General features: G+C 32.4%; 1 protein-coding gene across 8 annotated transcripts in view; it reads left to right on the top strand.

Annotated features, from left to right (window-relative positions):
* The window catches only part of MYO16 (myosin XVI), an 899,069-nt gene that overhangs the window by 161,247 nt on the left and 722,101 nt on the right, over nt 1-15,721 (top strand). The gene's annotated exons all lie outside the window — the stretch shown is intronic.

Genomic DNA, 15,721 nt, shown 5'->3' on the forward strand with positions numbered 1-15,721 from the left:
TTTAAAACTGTCTTAGAAGACACAAAATTAATGCATCTTAAACCTTTTACAAAAAATACTAGTAAAGTGAAAGGCATAGTAGAACACTATTTTCATGGTTTTTGCACTCTCTCGGTAATAGGAAATGGCTTGCCATGCATACACATTTTTTCTCATATAGGACTTCTAAAAACTTCTATTATATTAATATCATAGTCTTCCAGGACCATGATACATTGGTGAAAGTGTTTTCCTTTTGGTCACCATGAGCATAAGGTTTATTAAAGGCTAATATCATGACCATTAAAAAAATAGCATATTATTAAATAAAGGATATTCCAGGTGAATCTTTAATTGTGGAGTAAATAGAATTGAATATATATTGCTATATCTATAGAGAAAATATTTGGCTTCCTCCTGTCTGCTCTAGCACATGCAGGTATGCACTTTAACCTCTATTAATGTTAATGAACTAACTAGTAGGCATAGCCATATAAAGAGAGGCCCTTTGACATTTCACATTTGCAGCTCTGATAAATGCACTTAAATTTTCAACTCTAATAAAATCCACTAGATTCATCTGTCAATTTGGACATGAGTTCTTAATGAGTTCTTAACATTGGAACCTTTACTGCCAAGGTGCTTTGAAAAAGCTTGAGATTATCACTGAATAGTTCTCCCCTTTTTCAATTTAGGGTGAATTCTCTGATGTAGAGACTACTGCTGTTGTTACTGTCACTGATTTAAATGTGCTATTCCACTATCGGAACTCTATTTCTTTCCTATCTGTGAGTTTGCAAAGTCAATTCTTGTAGCTGCAAAGCTTCCGCAACCTAGTGTCCACCCTTCCCCCTCCCCACCTCAACAAGGTACTAGCTAAGCAGGATTGAGCCTTTTTCCTGCTAGAGGACAAGAACAGTGAGAGATTCAATATGAGCAGTAGATGATTAAATACTGCTATATTGGGATTTTTTAACAACTAGTTTGGTCCTCAAATATAACACTGAAGTGCTTTTCATCAAAGTAAATTATTTGTTTCATGAATAGTTTTGCAGTTGAGTATAGAGGTTTAGAAAATGAAAAGGGACAATTATGCTGAGTAAACAACAGTATTGTGTTTTTGTATGTAATGTGCATGTGTCTACACACACATTTATGGAGGCTTCTATGATAAAAGGTGGAACCTAAATTTAATGTAATTTGGAATAGATCAAAAAGGTAGCTAAAGGCCAATATTGGTTTTAATTCAGATTAATTAGCAAGTATATTTATTTTGAGTATCTACAGCTATTTCTTTCTTATGTGCTATGAGGAATATGAGAAGTATAAGGCATGTATTATGCCATTATGAGATTTACAATACACAATTTTCAGAAAGATATGACTAATGCAGAAGTTATAACTACACGATGATTTTTAGGAATTATACTGTCAGATACAAAATTATGTGTCACAGAGAAGTGCTTTAAAATTTCAGTAGAAAGAGATCACAATGGACTGGAATATTCCAGTTGACTTTATCTGAAGATTTGAACTTGATCTAAAAGGACTTTGAGAACTAGTATGTATAGGAATGGAAAAGCTCTATGGCACAGTGGGTAGAAAGTTGGCTATATGCTTAGGAAACATGGGTTCAAATTCTGAAACTGATACATTAAGTATGTGATCATAGGATAGTCATCCCAATGATCTTCACTTTCTTCCGTAGGGGGAAAATAGGATTAATAATAATGGTATAATATATTTCATAAAGTTACACCAAATAAGATAATATAAATATTAGTAATCATTCTACACATATATAATATGAATATGTATATATGTTTCAACCATTCTGCAAAGCAATTTGGAGCTATCCCCAAAGAGCTATCAAACTGTGTATATCCTTTCATCCAGCAGTGTCTCTACTGGGCCTGTATCCCAAAGAGATCATAAAGGAGGGAAAGAGACCCACATGTATAAAAATGTTTGTGGCAGCCCTTTTTATATTGGCAGAAACTGGAAACTGAGTGGATGCCCATCAGTTGGAGAATGACAATAAGTTATGAAAAAAAACATATGAATGTTAATGAACATTATTGTTCTGAAATGATCAGCAGGATGATTTCAGAGAGGCTTTGAGAGAATTACATAAACTCATGCTAAGGAAAGTGAATAGAACAAGAAGATTATTTTACATGACAAAAGTAAGATTATGTGATGAACCATTCTGAGGGACATGGCTCTTTTCAACAATGAGATGATTAAGTTCCAATAGTCTTGTGAGTATTCATCTGTACCCAGAGAGAGAGGTCTATGGGTACTGAATGTGGGTCACAATATAGCATTTTTACTCTTTTTGTTGCTGTTTGCTTGCATTTTGTTTTCTTTCTCATTTTTTTTCCTTTTTAATCTGGTTTCTCTGGTACATCAAGGTACTTGTGGAAATACTTAGAAGAATTGCACATGTTTTATATATATTGAATTATTTGCCATCTAGAAGAGGGTATGGGGAGAAGGGAGGGAAAATTTTGGAACGCAAAGTTTTGCAGGAATAAATATTGAAAATTATCTATGCATATGTTTTCAAAATTAAAAAAAAACTAAAAAAAATAAAAAGGAAAGATAAGAAAAAAAGAATTGCAGATATCATCTTCCCATGTAAGGATATAAACAATTTAGCTCCATTGCTTTCCTTATGTTTCCCCTGATTTTTTCTTTCTTTCTTTCTGTTTCCTTTTATTTATTTTTTTGGGGGGGCTTTCTCTTGAGTCTTGATAGTGGAGATAATATTTTCTGTTCAGCTCTGGTCTTCTCCTTAAGAAAATATGAAATCCTTCTAGTTTATTGAATGACCAATTTTTTTCTCCTTGGAGTGTTATAGTTAAGTTCATTGGGTAGGTGATTCTTGTTTGTAGTTCTAGCTCTTTTGCCTTCCAGAATTGTTCCATGACTTCTGTTTCTTTCCTATTGCAGCTTCTATGTTCTGATTGGGCCTCCCTAGTATTTGAATTGTTTCTTTCTGGCTGTAGTTTTGAAATTTGCATATAATATTTCTTGGAGCTTTTATTTTGGGATTTTGGAATCTCTTCCCTGAGTTGATTGATGGATTCTTTCAATGCCAATTTCACCATCTGATTCCAGAATATCAAGGCAATTTTCCTTGATAATTAATTAAAAGTTGTTGTCTAGGTCCTCTTTTTGATTATGGCTTTCCCATAATTCAATGATTCTGAAATTAACTCTGGATGTACTTTCTGAGTCAGTTGTTTTTCTCCCCCCCCCCAGCCCCTTTTAAAATTTTATCTTTATTTATATATATATATATATATATATATATATATATATATATATATATTTTTTTTTTTTTCCTGAGGCAATTTGGATTAAGTGACTTGCCCATGGTAACTTAAGTGTTAAGTGTCTGAGGCCAGATTTGAACTTAGATCCTTCTCACTTTAGGGAACGTGCTCTATCCACTGCACCATCTAACTGTCCCCAGTTGTTTTTCCAGTGAGGTATTTTACATTTTCTTCTATTTTTTTTTCATTCTTTTGAATTTTTTGGATGGATTCTTGATGTCTCATAGAGTCATTAGCTTCTACTTGCCCAATTCAGACTTTTATTTTTTATTTATTTATTAAAGCTTTTTATTTACAAAATATGTGCATGGGTAATTTTTCAAACATTGACCCTTACAAAACCTTTTGTACCAAATTTTCCCCTCCCCTAGCTGACAGGTAGTCTAATACATGTTAAATATGTTGAAATATGTTTTAAATCCTACATATATACACACACACATATTTGTACAGTTATCTTGCTGCACAAGAAAAATCAGAACAAGAAGAAAGAAAAAGAAAAACTGAGAAAGAAAACAAAATGGAAGCAAATAACAGAGAGAGTGAGAATGCTGTGTTGTGGTCCACACTCTGTTCTCAAGGTTCTCTCCTGGGTGTAGATGGCTCTTTTCAACCCAGAACAAATGGAACTGGTTTGAATCATTGCAATGCTGAAGAGAGCCACGTTTATCAGAATTGATTGTCTTTTAGTCTTATTTTTACAGTGTATAATGATCTCCTGGTCTTCGCATTTCACTTAGCATCAGTTCATGTAGATCTTCAGAGGCTGGATTTGCTAATTAGCCTGAGGGTTATAGGAAAAGTTGAGAAATAAACATGTGCTGTCTCTGTCATCTTGGCTCCGTCCCTGTAAGCCCCCAATTCAGACTTTTTCAAAGTTATTTTGATTAGTTTTGTACTTCCTTTTCCATTTGACCAATTCTGCTTTTTAAGCATTTGCTTTCTTTTCCCAAGATGTTGATTCTTTTAAAAAAAATTGAATTTCTAGTCTCATTCTCATTTTTTTTAAATTTTCTTTTACTTCTCTTATATGATTTGTAATCTCTTACTAATCTAAATGTATGGAGCAAAATTGAAAATCTGTCTTCAACTTTTCTTCTTGTGTCCTGACCAGTTATTATTTTACTTGCCCTCTTCTTTCTTCATTCAAAAGTCATTTCTCTCTATTATCTTGGAAGATATAATATTGAAGTAATCCAGAAATACACTTTTTCCTTGGAATATTAATTCACTTCTTCTACTAATATAGTTTTAATTTTTATAATTATTTCTTTACTTCTTAAGTTCCTAGTGCCATTGAAACTTTCTTCAAAGATGAAAGAAAATCAGAGACAAAAAAACTCTACTATACATTCATGACTTTGTACAAGACTATCCATATGAAGACAACCATTTCATTTCTTAGTTTTTCAGTACTATATGAAAGTGTTTAACTGCATGCTGTTTAATCAGTTTGCATAATGAATATCCACCTCACATCTGGGATCTTTTGAGGGATGATTTGAATTCTTCCTTTTGCTGAATATCTAATTATCTCCTTTGATTTTCAGGCTTAGATTTCAAGTTGTGCTTTTTGTAATGACAAACTATCTCTTCAGAATACTAATTTTAATTTCCCCTCTGATTATTTACTACTAAGAGTTCTCTTATGTTATTCCCCTTGGTTTTTCTTAGAAATTGAAAGTATTTTCCCCCCTTGATATCAATAATTGCTCCTTTTTGTTTCATTTCTTAAATCTCACTTCATTATTCTTTGATGTGCTAAATAAACTTGGAGGACTTTTTTCCTGTTGAGATTCTTTTGGAATGTGGTTTTTTTTTTTAATGCTGAAATTTTTTGCATCTTCTTAATCTTCAATTTACTGTTTTCTTTTAATGCATCCATATTTTTTTCTTTATTACTTACTAGAAAAGGCAAGCCTTCATTTTTATTTTTTATGCCCATCATCCTTAAGTAATTCGTTTCCATTCTATCTCCATATTCAATATTCTTATTTTGCTGAACCCTCATGTTTTCTTCCAAACTTACAAAAGTTTCATTATTTTTTCTTCTGCCTTATTTTTGTTTTCCATTTTAATAATTCTTTTTTTTTTTACATTCTCTAGTCTCTTATTTGATTTCCTTATTTCTTCCTCAAGAAAGAGCTTTATTACTGCCTTTTAAAATTATTAACCATCCTTCAGATTCGGAGAGTTATTCCATCATAATTTGTTGTGGTACCTTCAACTTCTTCATAATAATTTGAACCAATTTCATTTGTTGTAAAAAGTGAGATATTACTTACTATTTATGTGTTTTTTTTTTTTAATTCCGAATTTCTTCCTGAGGAAACTTTATAAATCTTGATGATTTCTCTCTGATGTCCTTGAGGAAAATGTAACTATCTTTTCTTTGCTGAAATATCAATATTACAATGATCTTTCCCCCAAATCTTGTTTCCTATTCTATGTCCTCTGAAACACCAGGGATATCTAAAGTTTGCATTCCTAGTGGCTGAAGGTGACCAATTGAAACAGCACTATAGGAAGATTGCAGGTGTCCTCTGTAATTGGAACTATTTTCCATTTTTACTAGTCCCACAACTATGATATACACTGCTTTATGCAGCTATTTTTCCTATGGGTGGATCAAGGAAGGGCTCACTAGGACAGAGTGACCAGGATATTCTTAGAAGCCTTTCACTTGTTTGTTATTTCCCACATTTCCCTCACAGTGGTTATTGGCTGTCTTTTTCTTTCAGTGCTATTTATGGAGTTTGGCGATTTCCCTGATTATGGTGAAGCATGTTGGGAGTACTAGATTTGGAATTTGCCTGGTCCATCACACTGTGGCTCTGAGTCTCACATTGGTTTGCTGAAGTAGGGCTTGCTAAGATGCTTCCTAAATTGTAGCCATGTTTATTCTTTTGTTAACTCCTATCCTTCACATGTTTGTCCACCCTTCATACTACTCCAGAGTAGCTCTTTTCCTTTGTTCTTGAAATCTGTGATGTGTGTCTAATTTGTAGGCTTGATTCTGCCTGGATACTTCACAATAATTTCTCAGGCCATCATTACTCAATATTTTATTATTCACAAAGATTGAAAGACTACTCTGGAGGAAAAATTAAAGGACATAGAGGAAATTCAAGGATTTGGACACTACAGGAATTCCCAGATTGGTGAATTATTTAATTATATTTGAATTTTTATTGTTTATCTATCATCTTTGTATGTGTTTGTCTATCTATCTGTCTATTTTGCTATCCATTTATGAACCACTGAACTTGGATTTAAGATTTGAATGAGCTTGTTGATGCTAAGGTGTTTACTTCCTTTGTGTAACTATGAGGAAAGAATTTCATCTTTCTCATGACCAATATTTTCATCAGTAAAATGGAGACAATAATAGCACCTACCTTATACAATTTTTGCAAGGATATATGTAAGATTTTTTAGATAAGGTATTCTTAAAATTTTTCCTCTTGTCAACTGTTTTTGCCTAAGAAACATTTATATGACCCTGGTACATAGGTATATAAAATAGATATACTAATCCAAGGTTTATTTATAATAAATCATAATTTCACATAATTTCATGATTCTCATGTTCTATCATGAATCCTCATATGGGATCATGACCCACAGTTTAAGAAGCTAGGATATAGCTATTGCTATTTTTAATAACCTCATATGCTCAGTTTTTTTTAATTTAAAAAAAAGGTAATGATAACACCTACTTTATAACACTGTTGTGAAGATTGAATTTAATAATGTTTCTAAAGTGTTTTGCACAATTTAAAGACTGTAACTGGGCCTATTTATTGCATAAATATTGAATAATAATGATAGAAAATCTTTTGTTTAGTTCTTTTTTGTTTTATTTGCAAAGCATGTGGATAGGTAATTTTTCCAACATTGACCCTTGCAAAACCTTTTGTTCCAAAATTTCCCCTCCTTCTCCCCATCCCGTCCCCTAGCTGGCAGATAGTCCAATACATTGTTAAATATGTTGAAATACATGTTAAATCTAATATATATATGCATATATATATGCATATATATATGTATATATATACACACATGCGCACACACATACACACACAAACATATATATATATATATATATATATATACATATATATATATATATATATATATGGAAGCACACATACATATTTTTACAGTTATCTTGCTGCACAAGAAAAAGCAGATCAAGAAGGAAGGAAAAGAAAAACTGAGAAAGAAAACAGAGAAAGTGAGAATGCTATGTTGTGTTCCACACTCTGTTCCCACTGTTCTCTATCTGGGTGTAGATGGCTCTCTTCATCACTTAATAAGTGGAACTGGTTTGAATTCTCTCATTGTTGAATAGAGCTACATCCATTAGAAATGATTATCTTATAGTCTTGTTGTTGCCATGAATAATGATATCCTAGTTCTGCCTCTTTCACTTAGCATCAGTCCATGTAGGCCTCTCCAAGCCTCACTGAAGTCATACTGCTAGTCGCTCCTTCCATTAGTATCCATAGCATTCATATACCATGATTTATTAAGCCATTTGCCAATTGATGGGCATTCACTCATTTTGCAGTTTCTTGCCACTACAAAGAGGGCTGCCACAAACATTTTTGCACTTAGAAGTCCCTTTCCCCTCTTTAGTATCTCTTTGGAATATAATCCCAGTAGAAACTCTGCTGGATCAAAGGGTATGCACAGTTTGACAACTTTTTGAGCAGAGTTCCAAACTGCTCTCCAAAATGATTGAATCCATTCACATCCAACAATGTATCAGAGTTCCATTTTCCTACATCCCCCCCAACATTCATTATTATCTTTTCCTATCCTCTTAGCCAATCTGACAGGTATGTAATGGTATCTCAGAGTTGTCATAATTTGCATTTCTCTGATCAATAGTGATTTGGAGCACTTTTTCATATGGCTACAAATAGTTTCAATTTCTTCACCTGAAAATAGCCTGTTCATATCCTTTGACCATTTATCAATTGGAGAATGTCTTGATTTCTTATAAATTTGATTAAATTGTCTATATAATTTGGAAATGGGGCCTTTATCAGAGCATTTGGATGTAAAAAATGTTTTCCCAGTTTATAGCTTCCCTTCTAATCTTGTCTACATTAGTTGTGTTTGTACAAGACCTTTTAAATTTAATGTAATCAAAATTATTTATTTTGTGATCAATAATGATCTCTAGTTTTCCTTTGGTCACAAATTCCTTCCTCCTCCACAAATCTGAGAGATAAACTATCCTACGTTCTTCTGATTTACTTATAATATCATTCTTATGTCTAGATCATGAACCCATTTTGAACTTCTCTTGTTATAAGGTATTAGGTGTGGGTCTAGATCTACTTTCTGCCATATTACTTTCCAATTTTACCAGCAGTTTTTTTCAAATAGCGAATTCTTATCCCAAAAGCTGGTTTCTAGATTGCTATAGACATTGACTATTTTGTTCTGTGAATCTAATATATTCAACTGATCAAAGATTCTATTTCTTAGCTGGCACCAAATAGTTTTGATGAACACTGCTTTATAATATAATTTTAGATCTGTTACAGCTAGGCAACCTTCATTTGCTTTTCTCTTCATTAATTCTTTTGAAATTCTTGATCTGTTGTTGTTCTAGATGAAATTTATTGTTAATTTTTCTAGTTCAGTAAAATAGCTTCTTGGGAGTTTGATTATTATAGCCTCAATACATAGATTAGTTTTGGGAGTATTGTCATTTTTAATATATTCATTCAACTTATCCAAGAGCACTTGATTAGAAAATTATCTTTTTCTAATATCTTAGATCTGACTTTATTTGTGTGGATAAGTGTTTTGTAGTTTTGCTCATATGACTTTCCTTTGGCAGATAGATTCCCAAATGTTTTATATTATTAACACTTTTTTAAATATAATTTTTCTTTGTATCTCTTGTTGTTGGATTTTGTTCGTGATATATAAGAATGCAAAAGATTTATGTGGATTTATTTTGTATTCTGCATCTTTGCTAAAGTTGTGGATTATTTTTAATAGCTTTTTAGTTGTTCTCTAGGGTTCTCTAAGTATACCATCATATCATCTGCAAAGAGTGATAATTTGGTTTCCTCATTACCTACTCTAATTACTTTAATCTCTTTTTCTTCTCTTATAGCCAAAGCTAGCATTTCTAATACAATACTAAATGGTAATGGTGATAGTGGGCAACCTTGTTTCATCCCTGATCTTACTGAGAATGGTTCCAGTTTATCCCTATTACATACAATGCTTGCTGATGGTTTTAAATATATGCTACTGACTGTTTAAAGGAAAAGTCTATTTATTCCTGTACTCTGTTTTTTATTAGGAATGGGTGTTGAACTGCAGGATTGGCTAGAATGACAGGGAAAGATAATGCACAATGTTGGAGGGGTGTGGGAAAACAGGAACACTGATACATTGTTGGTGGAATTGTGAAAACATCCAACCATTCTGGAGAGCAATTTGGAACTATGCTCAAAAAGTTATCAAATTGTGCATACCCTTTGATCCAGCAGCATTACTACTGGGCTTATATCCCAAAGAAATACTAAAGAAAGGAAAGGGACCTGTATGTGCCAAAATGTTTGTGGCAGCCCTCTTTGTAGTAGCCCAAAACTAGAAATGGAGTGGATGCCCATCAATTGTAAAATGGCTGAATAAATTGTGGTTTATGAATATTATGGAATATTGTTGTTCTGTAAGAAATGACCAGCAGGGTGTTTCACAAAGGACTGAAGAGACTTACATGAACTGATGCTGAGTGAAATGAGCAGGACCAGGAGATCATTATATACCTCAGCAATGATACTATATGAGGATGTATTCTGATGAACATAGCCATCTCCAACAATGAGATGAACCAAATCAGTTCCAATAGAGCACTAATGAATTGCACCAGCTACACTCAGAAAAGAAAAGATGGAAGATGAATATGAACCACTACATAGAATTCCTAATCCCTCTATTTTTGTCTGCCTGCAGTTTTGATTTCCTTCACAGTCTAATTGCACACTATTTCAAAGTCCAACTCTTTTTGTACAGCAAAATAATTGTTTGGACATGTATACATATATTGTATTTAACTTATACTTTAACATATTTAACATGTATTGGTCAACCTGCCACTTGGGGTAGGGTGTGGGGAGAAGGAGGGGAAAAATTGGAACAAAAGGTTTGGCAATTGTCAATACTTTAAAATTACCCATGCATATATCTGGTAAATAAAAAGCTATAATAAAAAATAAAAGATCATAAAATTTAAAAAAAGGAATGGGTGTTTGATTTTCTGCATCTATTTTCTGCATCTGCATCTATTGAGATAATCATAAGGTTTTTGTTAATTTGGTTATTGATATAGCCAATTATGCTAATAGTTTTCCTTATATTGAACCAGCCCTACATTTCTGGTATAAATCCTACTTGGTCATAGTGTATTATACTGGGGATGATTTTCTGTAATCTCTTTGCTAATATTTTATTTAATATTTTTGCATTAATATTCATTAGGGGGTTGGTCTATAATTTTCTTTCTCTGTTTTCATCTTACATGGTTTAAGTATCATTACCAAGTCTGTGTCATAAAAGGAATTTGGGAGGAGTCCTTCATTCCCTATTTTTTTCAAATAGTTTATATAGTATTGGAATTAATTGTTCTTTAAATGTTTGGCAAAGCTTACATGCAAATTCATCTGTCTGGGGATTTTTTCTTAGGGAGTTGATTAATAGCTTTTTCTATTTCTTTTTCTAAAATGGGATGATTTAAGGAATTCATTGCCTCTTCTGTTAATCTGGAAAATCTATATTTTTGTAGCTATTCCTCCATTTCACTTAGATTTTCAAATTTTTTATTGGCTTAAAGTTGGTCAAAGTAACTCTTAATAATTGTTCTAATTTCCTCTTCATTAGTAGATATTTCTCCCTTTTCATTTTTGAGACTAACAATTTGATTTTCCTCTTTCCTTGTTCTAATCAAATTAACTAAAGGTTTATCTGTTTTTTATGTTTTTTTCATGAAACCAACTAACCAACTCTTGGTTTTATTTATTAATTCAATAGTTTTTTTTGTTTGTTTGTTTTTGTTTTTGTTTTTGTTTTTGTTTTTTTTTAGTTTCAATTTTATGGATCTCTCCTTTTATATTTAGAATTTCAAGTTTGGTATTTTATCAGGGATTTTAAATTTGTTCTTTTTCTAGATTGTTTAGTTGCAAGCCCAGTTTATTAATCTTCTCTTTCTCTATTTGATGCAAGAAAGCATATAAAGATATAAAATTTCTCCTTATTACCACTTTGGCTGCATCCCACAAATTTTTGTATGTTGTCTCATTATTGATATTCTCTTGAATGAAATTATTGATTGTATCTCTGATTTGCTGTTTCACCTGTTCATTCTTTAGGATAAGATTATTTAGTTTCCAATTACATTTTGGTCTATTTCCCCCTGGCCTTTTATTGAATGCAAGTGTTATTGCATCGTGATCTAAAAAAATTGCATTTATTATTTCTCCCTTTCTGCATTTGATTTTGAGGTCTTTCTGTCCTAATATATGGAAAAATTTTGTATAGGTTCCATGAATGCCAAGAAGAAAGTGTGCTCCTTTCTGTCTCCATTCAATTTTCTCCAAAGATCTATCATATCTAGCTTTTCTAGTATTCTACTTACCTTTTTAACTTCTTTCTTATTTATTTTGTGATTTGATTTATCTAGTTCTGAGAAAGCAAGGTTGAGATCTTCTACTATTATAGTTTTAGTATATATTTCTTCTTGCAACTCTCCTAACTTCTCCTTTAGGAATTGAGATGATAAACCACTTGGTATATATATGTTTAATATTGATATTGCTCCATTATCTATGGTATCCTTTGGCAAGATATAGTTTCCTTCCTTATCTCTTTTAAGTAGATCAATTTTTTCTTTTGCTTAATCTGAGATCAGGATACCTACTCCCTCTTTTTTATTTCACCTGAAGCATAATAGATTCTGCTCCCACCTTTTACCTTTACTCTGTATGTATTACTCTGCTTCAAATGTGTTTCTTGTAAACAACATATTGTAGGATTCTGTTTTTTAATCCAGTCTGCTATCCTCTTAAATTTTAGGGGAGAGTTCACCCTATTCATATCTACAGTTAAAACTTCTAATTCTGTATTTCCTGCCATCTTATTAACCCCAAATTATACTTTTTCTCTTTTATTTTCCTCTTTCACTCCTCCCCAGTATTTTACTTGTGAGCACTACTTGCCTCAAGCAGTCCTTCCCCTTTAGAGACCTTCCCCCTTTTCAATACCTTTCCCTTACTATTTGTTTTCCCTTTTATTTATTCCTACATCTTCCCTTTTCCCCTTTACCCTCCCACTTTTTTATAAGGTAAGAAAAGTTTCTCAGTAAAACTATATATTCCATTTTTTGAGCCAAATCTGAAGATTCACACTATATTCATCACTCTCCCTTGTTTCCCTCAATTATAAGTGGTTCATTTTTCCTCCTCCTCAGATGTAATTTCCCTCATTTTACCTCCACTTTTCCCTGTTTTTTTCAATTACAATCCTCTTTCCACCTCTAGTTTCTTTTTTATATTATAACAGTAATATATTCTTTATGTATATCCATAACAGAAATAGTTCTCAAGTGTGCTTTTCTCTTTTTACATTTTAAAGGTTCTCTTGAGTTCTATATTTGGAGGTCAAATATTTGTTTAGCTCTGGTCTTTTCATCAAAAATAAATGGAATTCACCAGTTTCATTGAATGCCCATTTTCTTCCCTGAAATAAAATGCTCAGTTTAGCAGGGTAATTTATTCTTGGCTGCATTCCAAATTCCTTGGCTTTTCAGAATATCAGATTCCTGGCTCTTTGATCCTTTAAAGTGGAAGCTGCTAGGTCCTGAGTAATCTTTATTGTGGTTCCTCAGTATTTGAATAATTTCTTTCTGGCTGCTTTCAATATCTTTTTTTCGGTCTAACAGCTGTGAAATCTATTTATTTATTTAGTTAGTTATCTATCTATCTATCTATTTATTTGAGGTATTAATAATTATTTCAATATTTATTTTTTTGTTTTTATTAATTTTTTATAATTATAACATTTTTCTTTGACAGTACATAAGTGTAGGTAATTTTTTTTTTTACATTATCCCTTGTACTCCCTTCTGTTCTGAGTTTTTCCCCTCCTTTCCTCCACCCCTAGATGGCAGGCATTCCCATACATATTAAATATCTTATAGTATATCCTAGGTACAATATATATGTGCAGAACCGCATTTTGTTGTTGTTGTTGTTGCAAAGGAAGGATTGAATTCAGAAGGTAAAAATAATCTGGGAAGAGAAACAAAACAAAACAAAACAAAAAACAAAAAAAAAAACAAAAAAAAATGCTCACAGTTTACACTCATTTCCCAGTGTTCCTTTTCTGGATGTAGCTGATTCTGTCCATCATTGATCAATTGGAATTGGATTAGCTCTTCTCTATATTGAAGATATCCACTTCCATCAGAATACATTGTCATACAGTATCATTGTTGAAGTGTATAATGATCCCCTAGTTCTGCTTGTTTCACTCAGCATCAGTTAATGTTAGTCTCTCCAAGCCTCTCTGTATTCCTCCTGTTGGTCATTTCTTACAGAACAACAATATTCTATAACATTCATATACCATAATTTACCCAACCATTCTCCAATTGATAGACATCCATTCATTTTACAGTTTCTAGTCACTATGAAAATGGCTGCCACAAACATTTTGGCACATACAGGTCCCTGTCCCCTCTTTAGTATTTCCTTGGGATATAAGCCCAAGAATAGCATTGCTGGGTCAAAGGGTATGCATATTTTGATAACTTTTTGGGCATAATTCCAGATTACTCTCCAGAATGGTTGGATTCACAACTCCACCAACAATGCATCAGTGTCCCAGTTTTCCCACAGCCCCTCCAACATTCATCGTTATTTGTTCTTGTCATCTTAGCCAATCTGACAGATGTGTAATGATATCTCAGAGTTGTCTTAATTTGCATTTCTCTGATCAATAGTGATTTGGAACACTCTTTCATATGAGTGGAAATAGTTTTAATTTCACATCTGAAAATTGTCTATTCATATCCTTTGGCCATTTATCAATTGGAGAATGGCTTGATTTCTTATAAATTAAAGTGAATTCTCTGTATATTTTGGAGATGAGGCCTTTATCAGAACCTTTAACTGTAAAAATGTTTTCCAATTTGTTACTTCCCTTCTAATCTTGTTTGCTTTAGTTTTGTTTGTGCAGAAACTTTTTAATTTGGTGTAATCAAAATTTTCTATTTTGTGATTAATAATGGTCTCTAGTTCTCCCTTGGACACAAACTCCTTCCTCCTCCACAAGTCTGAGAGATAAACCATCTCATGTTCCTCCAATTTATTTATGATTTCATTCTTTATGCCTAAATCTTAGACCCATTTTGATCTTATTTTAGTGTGTGGTGTTAAATGTGGATCCATGCCTAGTTTCTGCCATACTAATTTCCAGTTTTCCCAGGAGTTTTTGTCAAATAATGAATTCTTATCCCCAAATTTGGGATCTTTGGGTTTGTCAAAAACTAGATTGCTATTTTTATTCACTATCTTGCCCTGTGAACCTAACCTATGCCACTGATCAACTAGTCTATTTCTTAGCCAATACCAGGTAGTTTTGGTGACTGTAGCTTTATAATACAATTCTAGATCAGGTACAGCTAGACCACCTTCATTTATTTTTTTTTCATTAATTCGCTTGAAATTCTCGACCTTTGGTTGTTCCATATGAATTCTGTTGTTATTTTTTCTAGGTAATTAAAATAGTTTCTTGGGATTCTGATTGGTATAGCACTAAATAAATAGATCAGTTTAGGGAGCACTAAATGTCTTTCCAATTATTTAAATCTGACTTTATTTTTGTGGCAAGTGTTTCATAATTTTGCTCATAAAATTCCTGACTCTCTTTTGGTAGATATATTCCCAAATATTTTATGCTATCGACCATTATTTTGAATGGAATTTCTCTTTGTATCTCTTGCTGTTGAATTGGTAATGTATAAAAAATGCTGAGGATTTATGTAGATTTATTTTGTATCCTGCGACTTTGCTAAAATTCTGAATTATTTCTAATAGCTTTTTAGCAGAGTCTTGGGGGTTCTCTAAGTATACCATCATGTCATCTGCAAAGAGTGATAATTTGATTTCCTCATTTCCTACTCTAATTCCTTGAATCTCTTTCTCCACTCTTATTGCTGAGGCTAGAGTTTCTTTTACTATATTGAATAGTAATGGTGATAGTGGGCAACCTTGTTTCACTCCTGATCTTACAGGGAAAGGTTCTAGTTTATTGCCATTACATATGATGTTTACTGAAGGTTTTAAATATATGCTCGTTATTATTTTAAG

This window comes from Sminthopsis crassicaudata, chromosome 3, assembly GCF_048593235.1.
Source record: "Sminthopsis crassicaudata isolate SCR6 chromosome 3, ASM4859323v1, whole genome shotgun sequence".
Classification (NCBI taxonomy): domain Eukaryota; kingdom Metazoa; phylum Chordata; class Mammalia; order Dasyuromorphia; family Dasyuridae; genus Sminthopsis; species Sminthopsis crassicaudata.